At 41.8% G+C, this 12,509-nt stretch overlaps 1 long non-coding RNA gene across 1 annotated transcript in view; it reads right to left on the reverse strand.

Moving 5' to 3' along the window:
* Positions 1-280: 280 nt before the first annotated feature.
* The window catches only part of LOC109310275, a 15,277-nt gene continuing 3,048 nt past the window's right edge, over positions 281-12,509 (reverse strand). Inside the window, exons 2-4 of the long non-coding RNA XR_002101175.1 lie at positions 2,570-2,713; positions 714-760; positions 281-570 (exon numbers count right to left, since the gene is read on the reverse strand). This is a non-coding gene — a long non-coding RNA (uncharacterized LOC109310275). The remainder of the gene's footprint in view (positions 571-713; positions 761-2,569; positions 2,714-12,509) is intronic.

Below are 12,509 nucleotides of genomic sequence, written 5' to 3' on the forward strand. Positions count from 1 at the left end.
TCTACACTTAAATCTCACGCAGATGTTTTCATCAGATGAGATTTCAGTAAGGTGAAAGAGTCGCTATTATGAAATCATCAATCCTCATTGTTTATCCCCTGAGTCTGCAATATCTTTTTAAAGAACAGTGCAATTATATGCTAATATCACATTAACATCTTTGCTTCATTATGCAGTGTGCTTGATTCTTTTTGATTAATCGGGGTATTATTAGGAAAAAAAAACATGACTATGTGCTCAGGCAATGAAAACAATGTTTTTCGAGAGAGAATGAGAAAGAGACCACATTTATTTTATTTACGTTTGTTATATTCCCTCGAGACACTGTGCATAACAGATAAGAATAACGGAAATCCAAAAACACCCAAAACTGTCCTTTGAAAAGACATTGAAGACATGCTGACCATTTATAAAACAAGGTTATAACAAAAAATGAGACGTGAAGCAACTGCCACATTGTTGATTGGGTAAATGGGTGTAGGCTGCCCATATGCAAATGTGAACATCTGTTTCCTTTTCAATCCTTTCTCACAGCTCTGGGGCTTGATACTCAGGAAAACAAATTAATTCCTGTACAGGATTCAAAGGCTAGAGTTTAAATAGCCAAGGGTGAAGAATAAATTAATAAACATTCATTATTTCAAATCTTAACTGATGAAGCTATACGATTAAAAATGTAAAATGATATACTTAAAGTCCTGGTGAAAGCTTACTTGCTTATGTTGTGAGTAAAGAGTACTCTTCAGATGCGTGAAATGTCCTGTGAAAAGCCAGGGGAGCATATGTATGTTTAAATTGGTATTATAATCTGTTTATCTATGTAAATTCAAAGCACAATAATTTCCTAATGCCTTTGGGCTGTGCATCTCCAGTAAAAAAAAAAATACGTATGAATATATTCTTCCTCCCAACTGTGTATAAATCTGTAATACCCAATCAGTGTTTGAGACATCCCCCTTAACCTCAGGCATGGTGCTAAGCTACATATAGCATATTTTGCTCATACTGAAATACTGTCACAACGTGAAACCCCAGATCTTCTTCCACAAGAGCCATTTCCTTTATACAAAACAATTACAATGAAAGCCCACAATTTAAGAGACCTCCACAAAAAAGCCTGAGTTTCAGCTTTTGCCGTCTTTGTGTATCAGTTATTTTTTCTGTTTGGAACCCTATGCTGCATACAGGGAAACATGGTGTCTGGGCATTATATTGCAAGAAAGTCTATTTCAAATGTACTGTATTTTCTCAGATATACCATGTGCCTGTTTTTTAAAAATCATCTGCTGGAAATTGGGGTGCATATTTAAGTAAAGAAATTTGGTAATAACACTTTTTTTTTGGCTCAGGCCACTGCTAGGGGAAAGAAACAGTGATGTTGTATGTGCTGTACAGGGAAAAGCATGATGAGCACATGAGGCTCCCTAGCTGCTGGTTATGGACATTTCTCTCTCCCCTCACAGAGGCTCATGCTGCGGCACTTTGGGTAGACGTACTGGAAAGATGCTCTGATGCGCTATAATCACAGCATGTTGGAGCAGACTTGATTAATCAAGGCTGCTGGAGTATGCTAATTAGCGTGCTCCAGCTAGCCTCCATGACTTGGGTATCGCTATCCCCATACTTCAAATTGGTGGGGACTCTTTAACTAATGCTTATCTGATGAGCTTAAGTTAAAACACCCCCACCACCATTTTGAAGTGCAGGGATGCTGATCCACGAGATGCTGTGGAACTTCAATTAGAGTGGTCTCGGAGCTGCTTAAATTAAAAGTACCCCTCCCGCCCACCCACCACCCCTGGAGCACATGTAAAAATGCCCTTTATTTCCAATGCAGCGCTGAACTCGGGGTGCTAGCATGCCAGGTTTCTGCTCAATAAATTGTGTGGGCCCTTGGTCAACTGCAGGTGCTGCTGGATAGGACTGAGCCCTCAGCTGCTGGCTGTCCATCTAGGTCAGTTTGAGAAGAAAAGAGGAGTTGGGCATTTGCTCTTAGCCAGCAGCATCTATGGTATCCTGCATGTAGAGGGTTAACAGAGCAGCCTCAATGTTTTCTACCTCCCAGACTGAAAATCCCTGTGTTTTTCCCCTGGGAAAATTCTGTACTTATCAATAGTTTCAAAGAAAGATCTTTTGACATTTATTCTGACTGTCTGAAATAAGGTGTGTCTCTTGTCTGGGAGTGTGATGTTTTTAAGAAAATATGGTAATTGGAATCTAGTACCTCAAGTAATCAAAAGTCTTTGATAGATTCTTATGACATTAAAAATCAGGGAAGCGACATTTCTAGTCCCTTGTCTTGTTCATTTTTCTCAACTCTTATATCATCCTCTTTGTATTTCACCCATCTCCCATTCAGGGCCTCCTGATCATTTGTGACATGCAGGTAACTAATTTTTAAAAGATGTACCTGTATTTTTGGGCTTTGCAAAAGTCACTTATGAAAGGCAGTGGCTACTGTCTGCCAGTCTAAAAAGTCACCAGAAATCAACTCTGTTCTAACAAGTCCCTTTTGACAGGAAAGGAGGAAAGGGGGATTTATTTTTTTATAAAGTCCTATTGAGCATACCCAGTTTCTGTAGAGATAAATTGCTGAAGCTCTCTGTAATAACATGGTTCAATCTCTTAGTGCATTCTTCTTACTTTTCTTCTTGCACATGCAGTTTGTTAACAAAAGTCTGTAATTGTTTAAGCATTTGTTGTTGTCTCTTTACTTGTAAGCAAGAGGGAGGCCACAGTTACGTTAAAAGGTTTTATTAAGGTATAAAATAAGAGAAAACAATCTACATAAAGCAATAAAATGGCAAACCATTGGGTCTATACATAGTTACACTTACATTGATATTTTGTTTATTAAATCATCCTTCACCCAACAAAATTCATAAAATTAATCATGTACAATGTATCCCATACAGATTCGTGGTCCCCTCACACCAGCATTTAAAAATAAGTACAATAGGCACTCTAAACTCCTGTAAAATATCAATATAGCATATCTTACAGTTGTTTACTATCTACAAAAAACACTGTCTGCATTAACAATCAGTTGCTCATTAAAATTGTTCCACATGTCATGGATGTGAATGTAAATAACATTTCTTATTTCACTTGCCTCCCTTGTCACCGACCCTGTCTTGTTTATGGTGACACCTTCTGGCTGGGTGAATTGTCTAAGGAGACAATAATTGTCCAAGATTCCCGTAATATAAAAATACTCACTTCCAGCTTCACAGACATTGTGCAGAGCACAGCATGCTGCAGTCACGCATACAATATTTGCAGTTTGAATGTAAATGATTTTAGAACCAGTGTTATCTTGATTTCAGCTTTGCCCCATTCCCTTCACGTCCTTTTTATGGTTCAGCAACTCTAGAGTTTTGTCTTATGAACTGATTCTTACCCTGAGACCCTCAACCCTGCTTGAGTTAAGGAGCAGGAGGAAGGGAATGGTAAAATGAATCTTTCTACATCTGTATGCTCCTGTGCAGGGGTGAGGCTCAATATTGTCATATTCTTTTGACTATACAAGATGAGTATGGTGCTAGCTAGCAGAGAGGCATGAGAAGAGGTCTGGTGTAAAGCTATCACATCACTGCATTCAGCAGAGTTGGATGGACATAGATGGGATTGCATCTACTTTAAGTGTAAAGCTATAGGTGTCATCTCTTAAACATGGGAAGACTTAAGTGCACTTTGTATCTATAAGGCACCCCTGCCAGGACAGCACTCCCAAAGAATAGATGGGTCATAAAGAAAATAAGTGACTTTTATAGTTTTTAACATATTTTCTGGCATAATCGCTTATTCTGGCGTTGGTACTAAATGATTATAAGAACATAAATATCTACTGCTAATGTTTATGTATTTCAGGAAGATATTTTACATTGCCTTTATCCCCAGCTTATTTTCACACACACTCTCTTTCTCTTTTTTAAACTTATCTCAAACATCTCTTATTCAAATCTTCACAACTCTGTCCCTAGCATATGTTATATCACATCAGGTTGCCATGGCAACACTACAAAAATATTCAGAATCACAAGATTTTTATGAAACATCCCATACTGATTCCTGAAGTTAAAGATAAGACAAGTAAACTAACCATGTCTGCTTTGGTATATCACTCATGCTTATGCTTGCTCCTAAAACTCCTGGGTCCAGTCCCTCCCTATTGGCATCCATGGTTTTCAGTGGTGTAAGCAATATGTTTTTACACTGCACTGCTTAAGTCTAGCAGTGTTTATTCTCGTATTCCTCTCTTTTCAGCTCCTTAGCTAAATAGCAAATCAGGTCTAAATGGTGTAAGCCAGATATTCCCTGTTGCTTTTCCCACCATGAGAATGATAGAAGCTCCAGGGTTAGAAATGGGGCCAAAACCAGGAGGTCACTTATGCTAAGGCTAGGTCAGTTATGCTAAGATAATCAAAAAGCCCAAGGTGGAATTGATCAAACTTATGTGGGTTTCTGTATGCGGCGTAGGTTTAGGAGTGAGCAGAACACACGTCCACCCTTTGATGGGCAGGCACACCTACACTGACTGAGGCCAGCAGGATGGGGGCACTCCTGCATGCCTCCCAGTGAGCTCCCCAGGCTGCTGTAGACTGCCAGGCACAGCCAAGTCACCTCTGATTGGCTGCCAGGGGCAGGGGAGCACACATTTCCTCCCCTGACTCTGTCATAGATTCATAGAAGTTTAGGGCTGGAAGAGAGCTCATGAGATCACTAGCTCCAGCCCCCCTGCTCTGGGCAAGAAAGGCTGCTGGGGTCAAATAACTCCAGCAAGGTATGCATCCAGTCTCCTTTTGAAGATCTCCAGGGTAGGTGTCTGCACTACCCATGCTGGGGGGCTATTCTGTCATCATTAGCCACAGGCATCTGTCAACTGCAGGCAGCTCGCCCATCCTCTGCAGCCCAGGTGTGCTCCCTGGGGATGTGCCTGCTTGGGAGGGCTGGGGCATGGGGATCCCTGGGGACATGGGTCCTCACACAGCCATGCAGGGCCCATGCCCCCTGTGAGCACACACAGCCCCACAGAGCATGACTGGGCTGCAAGGCATGGTCAAACACCCCTTCTCCCTCCCCCCATCATTTTCAGCCACTGTGCTGACTGCTCTGTGAGAGCCCAGGGATGGGAATGCCTAGGCTCTCAGCAGGGTGAGTGGTAGTGCACCTCCATGTGAGGGGGAACTATGGGGGTGGAGGGGAAGCCACGGCATCTGGGATGCCAGTGGACAGCAACCTAACATGAATGGGTTGGGGATCTGGTAAGAAAGTTCAATTCCCAAGTCTCACCCAAATTGATTGAGTCTGAGGGCACAGCAACCCAGGTCTATCTTAGACCAGGTTTTGCCATTTTTAAACCAGTCTGTGCGCACCAAACTTCTGTACTGTTATAGCTGTAGACTGGTTTCTAAACACTTATCCCAGTAAAAGTGTAATGTCTGTACCTGTCCTAAATGAATTGCCTCAGTCTCCTCATAAAACAGTGATGCAGCTTCAGGCAGACATAATACAATTTGGAATAACCTGCCACATAAATGTTTTCTTCCTTTGCTGCCAGGTGTGAAATTTCCTGCCTCCCCTAAATTACACATCTGAAGCCCTAGGTGGACAAGATTTAGTGTTGTGCCAATGGCAGCTTTCAGGTACCTAAAAATGTTACACTGTAAAGTCTATTATTTAAGGTTTCTGAAGGCCTAGAAATGGGGTCATTACACCACTGGAAACAGAAGGTACCACTTTTTTCCGGTTTCTTTTAGGTCTGGTAAGGAGTTGAGATATCAGAGTTAGAAGGTCATTGTGGTTTTAAGCTAAAATCTAGTTTGGGGTGCCTCTGATGCTGCTGCTGATGGTACACAGTGCCTGGGTGATGCTTCACAAACATATCTCACCAAACTCATTTGATTAATTAGGAACAGAGAGACAAAGTGAACCACTCAAACTGAACAGCAGGTGCAGATGGAGCAGGGAAAAGGATCCCGGTCTCTTTAAATTCAGAACAGTGTTCAATGTAGTCTCTCTCTATTTCTCCATAATGTATGGGTAATATTTTCAAAAGTGTTTCATTGACAGAAAGTGACTTTGGCATTTAGAATCTCAATTTCATGGAAAGCCAGTAGGACTCAAAAGCCTAAGTCTTTTTGTTTTAAAAGGGACTCAGTGCATGCCTGAACAGACACACAGATAGTCAAGTTAGCTTTGCGCACAGATAGTCGAGGTATCCTGGGGATCAGAAGCAATCTATTTGGGGAAGCACAGGGGTTTCATGGATAGAAGCAAATGGCCAGTTTGTGGCAGGACAAACTACTCTGTCCCAAGACAGTTCCCATTCAGATGTCACTTGCAGGTGTCCCAAAATCTGTTGCCACAAAAATGTGATATCAGTTTGTCCTGGCATATTGCAAAGGGTGCCTGGACAACTGTCTCTGGCAACATGGCAGGATAAGGGAACTGTAGCAGGTTGCCACCTCAGGGCCTTTCAGCTCAACTTTGTCTCTTCCCCTGAGCATCTCTCAGCAAGCCTTAGTACTATGCAGCTTCTCAGCCTGCCCCAGTTATGTACAATCCTTCACTAAGCAAAGTAAGCAAACAAAGAAACATGATCACCCCGGACCCTGAGATGGGTCTGCTGTGGCTTCAGGCTTCCTTTCCCAGGTTCCCTGCCTCTGGTGCTTGCCCTTCCTTCTCCCCCTGTGGTTCTGCCTACTGGGATTTTTGATTCCCAGCCATGCCCTCACTAGCCCTCCCTCAGCTGCAGCCCTTTAGTTTAACTAGCTGCCTTTCTGTAAGGGGACAGGCCACACTTACGGGAACCCAGGCACCCCACCAACCTGTTTCTGCCCCAATCCTGGCCTGTTTTTACTTAGGGCATGTCTGCAAGGGCAGAGCAGGCAACCCCAGGGGGCACGTTTCCCACTCTGAGCAAGATTATTCCTTAATCTGTATTTACAGATAGATGCATGACCCAGGCCAGCCATTGTCCCACAGGATTGGGCCCCTGGAGCTCTGGGAGCAACAGGGCCCAATTTTGCAGGACAGTGGGCCCTGGGTGATGTCTGTGCCCGCCAATCAAGCAGAATCAGCTGTGCTGGGACCTGTCTCAGGACACCTGATCCTGTGACAAAACAATGTCTTTTCTAGCCTGTGATTCTTGTATAAATCTAACCTGATTCTTGTGTAAATTAGTGTGTACAGTGCTCTATGCCTCTGTGCCTAAATTGCTTCCAAGGCCAGAACCAGTTCATTTGAAACTAAATCAGATCTCTCTACACTATTCTGCTACCCCCTCCCACATCCCCTACTCACTAAGGCACCTTTTGAAAGTGCTGTCCTATGACTCCATCTTAGCCTCATGAACAGCTAAGGGGGTTGGCTTCATCACCAACAGAGAAATGAATGAAGAATTGTTCATTAAATTAGCAGTTCCAGAATATTCCCATCTTGTATTTGCTGCTATGCTGAAGTTCACTAATATGTATATTAGCGGCACATATTTTGTCTAGCAAAGTTACAACTCACAAGTAACCTAATCCCTTATGAGTGACATGTAAATCCTGCACTCAGGCCAACAAAAGCATTTTGAAGTAAGATCAAGCTCATATAATGTAAGAGAAGAAGTCACAAGGTAATAGGAAATATAACTCCCTCAAAACACACCAGCCTTCAGCATACTACAGCAGACTTTTTAGGGTCTCGTCTATCCTATCCCTCTTTGAAGACTGAAGACTAAAGATTCACTGCTAGACCTTGGTTCTTTTTGATTACCTAGCTGTACCTAGACTGTAGGAAGAATGCCTCCCAGCATGCTATTTTGGTAATTAATTGTCCCTTTAAATCTGTGAAAGGCAAGCGGTGGCCTCAAGATGGCCACTGGCTTATGTTAAGCTCAATTCCTACCCTTCACCTTAGAGATAGGCAGGTTTTGTTTGCTTGTTTCTAGCATGTTTGCTCCTGAGGGGATGACTTATAATCATGCAGATATCTTAGAATTGCTATTTTCATTTTTCTAAGGCCCATTAGTCTTGTTTTTGAATACTCTTAAAATCTTGGGGAGGAGGGGCTTTTTACTTTCCCATATTGGAAACATGGTGAGAAGATTAATATCTATGGAGGAAGATAAAGCTACATTGATTAAGAAGTGGTTATTAGTAAAAGTCCTGTAACTTATAATTACAAGCTTACCTGCATGCTTACTAAATTTTAAGAACTACCAGCCGTTATTTTTATATGTATACACATGATGGTTGGATAATATAAAAAGCCAACTCACCTATGTTTTGGTTGCTCTTTTAATGTATAGAGGGTCATCAAACTAATTAAGGAAGTTCCTATGAGAGCTGTACTTTGGTCAACCAGGGACAGATCAAAAGTACAAAGGCACTGGAGCAATAAAACCTCTAAGTGTGTTTGCATTTACTGAAATGCAGGTTTATAAGTTCTATTTGATTTATCAGTCTAAATTATTTTCTTCTGTACTATGTGCTGAAAGTGTTTATAGGGGATATTATGATCTGTGCTTTGTGTAGCATATTTGATAGGACTCTTTAATTGCAAACTGTAAATTCATTTCAAACAATAGGATGTACATTTTAGCAACCACTAATAAAAAAGGGAATCCACTACAAAATTACACATCAGTGTAAGACACAGGTAATATGATGATCTGTATCTCAAGGAAGCAGGCTTCATAACATATTTTTCCATGGAAAAAGTTCCTGATTGTGTCAAAAAAGACTACTCATAGTTATGAACCAACTCAAATGTGTACTTTTCTTATTCCTCCTAAAAGGATCACCCTTTCCCATCCCCTACCGCCTCCCCCGCAGATTCTAGAAATATTCCTGGTGAAACTCTTAAAAGCATTCATTTTCAAATTCTAAGGAGAGCAATCACAGAAATGAATAATTCGTAGATTTTTTTCCTTCTAATTTAAGTTTGTGCTGAGAAGATGAATATATTCTTTGTTCCTTAAGTGCTTACGTTGGCATAAGCTTGCTTTATAAAGTACATTTGCAAATATTTTGTATTGTAATGCAAGTCCTCATCTGGCTTCTTGATGCCATTGTTATGAGAATTGTAAGATACTTTACATACTAATATAGCAAGTTCATTTGATGTTACAACTGGTTGAAAGCCATTTGAGCATATTTAGAAAATAATTTATTAGTTAACTGGCAGTCTTTAGCTCATTTTGAAATTCAAGACAATAATCACCACTCCAAGGACTGGTAATGAGAAAAGACAATAACTTCTTTAGTTATTTAATTTTGAAGATACTCTCATGAATGATTCAAAGTTTATAAAGACTATTTTGAGAGTTGAACATCTTTGGTACAAAAACTAGCAGTGAAATAATGTATAAAAAGTCATTGCCAAGAGAATATATTTAAATATTTCTTGGCATAAGGTTATGGAATATTGAAATTCTACTGTAAGTTATAGCTTACCTTATTAAGCATGAGATTTCTAGGAATACGTAATTTAAGGAAAGAGACATTAACTAACCTGGAAATGAAGGACTATTCCATTTTAATTTTAATTTAAGACGATTAATAGATATTTGTGATCTTGTCTCTAGGTCTCCCTTTGACTGGCTTCTTTTTAGTTAACTGAGTTAAAACCTTTCTTTTGTCACTGGCAAAGATCACTTACCTCTTCCTACTTGCTAACTGCTCAGGTTGTCAATAATAGAGCAAACAGGATTAACCAAATGTTAAATTAAATTCCCTGCTCATCTATAAACAATATTAATTATCTGATACATCAAGTCAGGACTTGCCACTGATTTAAGAATTAATAACTTTTCAGCTGGAGTGCAACCCTGCTAAAGGAGGATCTACTCCTAAAGTATCTTCTGTATTGAAAGTCTCCACAGAAAGAGAGAAAATATTTTATCTGATGTAACCATAGCATAGGTGTTTCATATGTTGTCTTATTGTGGTTTGGTGTGGGCTTTTTTTTCTTTCTTTAATAATAAAATTATTGTAAATGATCATTCTACTTGTGTCTATTGCTGAGCAAGTCCCATATACTCTGGACTATATAATCCCGTGTAGTGTGTGATTACTATAACTGGTATGGCTCCCTGAATTTGCTTTGAGACAATTACTTAGATTTGTCCTAACCGTTTTCAAAATTATCTTTTAGTAATTCTTGGAATAAAATGGCTTGAAATTAAGCAAAAAAACAACCTTTTACTATCCCATGCTTACCTGTCATCCACTATGCCTTAAGTGTGCTATCAAATAGTTTTTATTTTAAGTCAATAGAAAGCATTTGTAAAGAATTAACATGTAGTAGGTAATATAGCTAGAAATATAATTTATTCACAGTACAAGGGATAATTTTTTCTTTAGCTCTCAATCTAAATGCCCCTCTAATGCAAAACAGGTAAAACCAGGCAGCCTAAGCCTTTTAAGGAATTTCCCCCATCATAAAATAATTTCTTAGGTTTTAAATTTCTAAACAGTAAATTTGTCAAATGCATCTATCAACTTCTTCTCTTCTTTTGTGTCTCAGATATTATAATCTGCCCTTTAAGAAATGTATTTTAGGACACTGAGCTGCCTCTACCTGTGCAAGTAAAGGTGCAATTAGATCTAAAGTGCAATCTAAAGAGGTACAATTATGGGATCATGCATTAGATCCAATCACACCTTATTGCCGGTGTAGGGAGAGTCTGATCTTGGGCTCTCCCTGCACCTGCAAGAAGCAGGTACCTATCTCTGGGAGTCTTCTTTGCTGATGCAACTCTCAGCCTCAGGGACCATGTGCAGCCAGGACAGAGTCTCAGGCCTTGGTCCCAGGTCCACCATATACAAAGCAGGGACCAAGAATCCACACATCTAATAGGACTCTTGGTCCTGGCTGCACATGTTTCCTGCAGCAAATAGGTCTCCCAGCCAGGGGTACAGCCAGGACCAAGAACCTCTTCAGGTGCAGGGATTCTTAGTCTCAGCTATGTGTACAGTGGACCTGGGACCAAAAGACCCATCAGGTGCAGGACTCTCAGCCCCAACAGTCATGGGGTGCTGCTATGATCTCCTAGCCCTGGGAGTGTGTGAAATGCCTGCAAGCTGGGAGATCATAATGGCTCCCAGCTGCTGCCTGAAACCTCCCTGCATCTCTGGGAATGGGAGACCACATTGGCTATGTGCTCCCAGCCCCAGAGGTGAGTTGTGCTCCCCAGTAGCTGGGACATCACACCAGCTGCAGTTTCCCAACTGCAGAACTGCCTATACATGCAAATTGAAGCTAAATAGAAGCTGGCTGTAAAGTTATTACACATTTTTTAGCAATAATTTCATAGCTCTTTGGACCTTTTTAAGGCACAATAGTTATTTGGCATGTGTAGCTAGTCTAAATTTATTGTGCAATTAACAAGGTAATTGCTCAATAGATATAATACGTGGAAAGGGCCTCTAACATTATTCCATTCTTTTCTAACATATATCAGTCCTTTTGAATCTGAAAAATGTCATGTTACTTGATCTTTTTTTTTTAAAGTTCATCCTGTGATAGCACTTGTTAGTCAAGCAATTGTCCAAGTAAATGCTTTCTTTTATGCCCAATATTAAACAATTTCTAACCATACATTTTATGGGAACGCCATTTAAGAAAATGTTTAAATGCTTAACAGAATAAGCTCCCCAGCAGGGTGCAGAGCCCAATGCACAGTGGGCAGCCCACTGCTCCTGGGGGGTTTTATCTCCTTGGGCTGTCTCACCCCATCCCCGCAGCAGGGGTGGCACAGAAGGACACAGCCCCTCCCAGGGCAACCTGGGCCTGTTCAAGGAAGTGGGGGGCACATCCCAGGGGGGCAAGGGTGGCATATACCCACTCAGATTTGTATGCAGGGCAGAGGTGGGCTGCATGGTGGGCTCTGCATCCTGCTGCCATTGCCTCGGGAGCCATGTGCAATGCCACATGCCTTCCACTGTTGGGTGGGCAGGGAACGTGGTGCAGTCAGTGTGCAGAACGCACATGGCATCTTACTCAGCTCCTGAGGCAATGGCAACAGGGTGAAGAGTGCAGCATACAGCGGGCAGCCTGCCTCCGCCCCACAGACAAATCCAGGGGCCATGTGCCCCCCATGCCTCCCCGGGATGCATGCAATTGCAGGGAGCCACACACCCCCAGCACACCTGGATGAGCCTCCCATGGCTCTGTCACATGACTTGCCCTAGTCCCAAGGTCCCATTCATTCTAGCACCTACACCTGTCTCACTCCCTCCCTCACTGTGGGGCCTCAATCTGCCTACCCACCCCTTCCCTGTGTCCCCATCCCTCCCCCTTCATAGACTTACCTGCTGGGCACAGTGTGTCTATGCACTTGTGTCTGTGTGTGTCTGTCTGTGTGTGTGTGTCTGTCTGTGCCTCTGTGTCTGTCTGTCACTCTCAAGACACAGCCCCCTCAGCCCTACTACTGCCCCTCACTCCTGACCCACAGTACCCCACATCCTGCCAGGGCATGTGGGGACCCCCCCTCCCCAGGCTTCAACCTCCCCCCC

This window comes from Crocodylus porosus, unplaced genomic scaffold (assembly GCF_001723895.1).
Source record: "Crocodylus porosus isolate Cpor-Errol unplaced genomic scaffold, CroPor_comp1, whole genome shotgun sequence".
Taxonomy (NCBI): Eukaryota; Metazoa; Chordata; order Crocodylia; family Crocodylidae; genus Crocodylus; species Crocodylus porosus.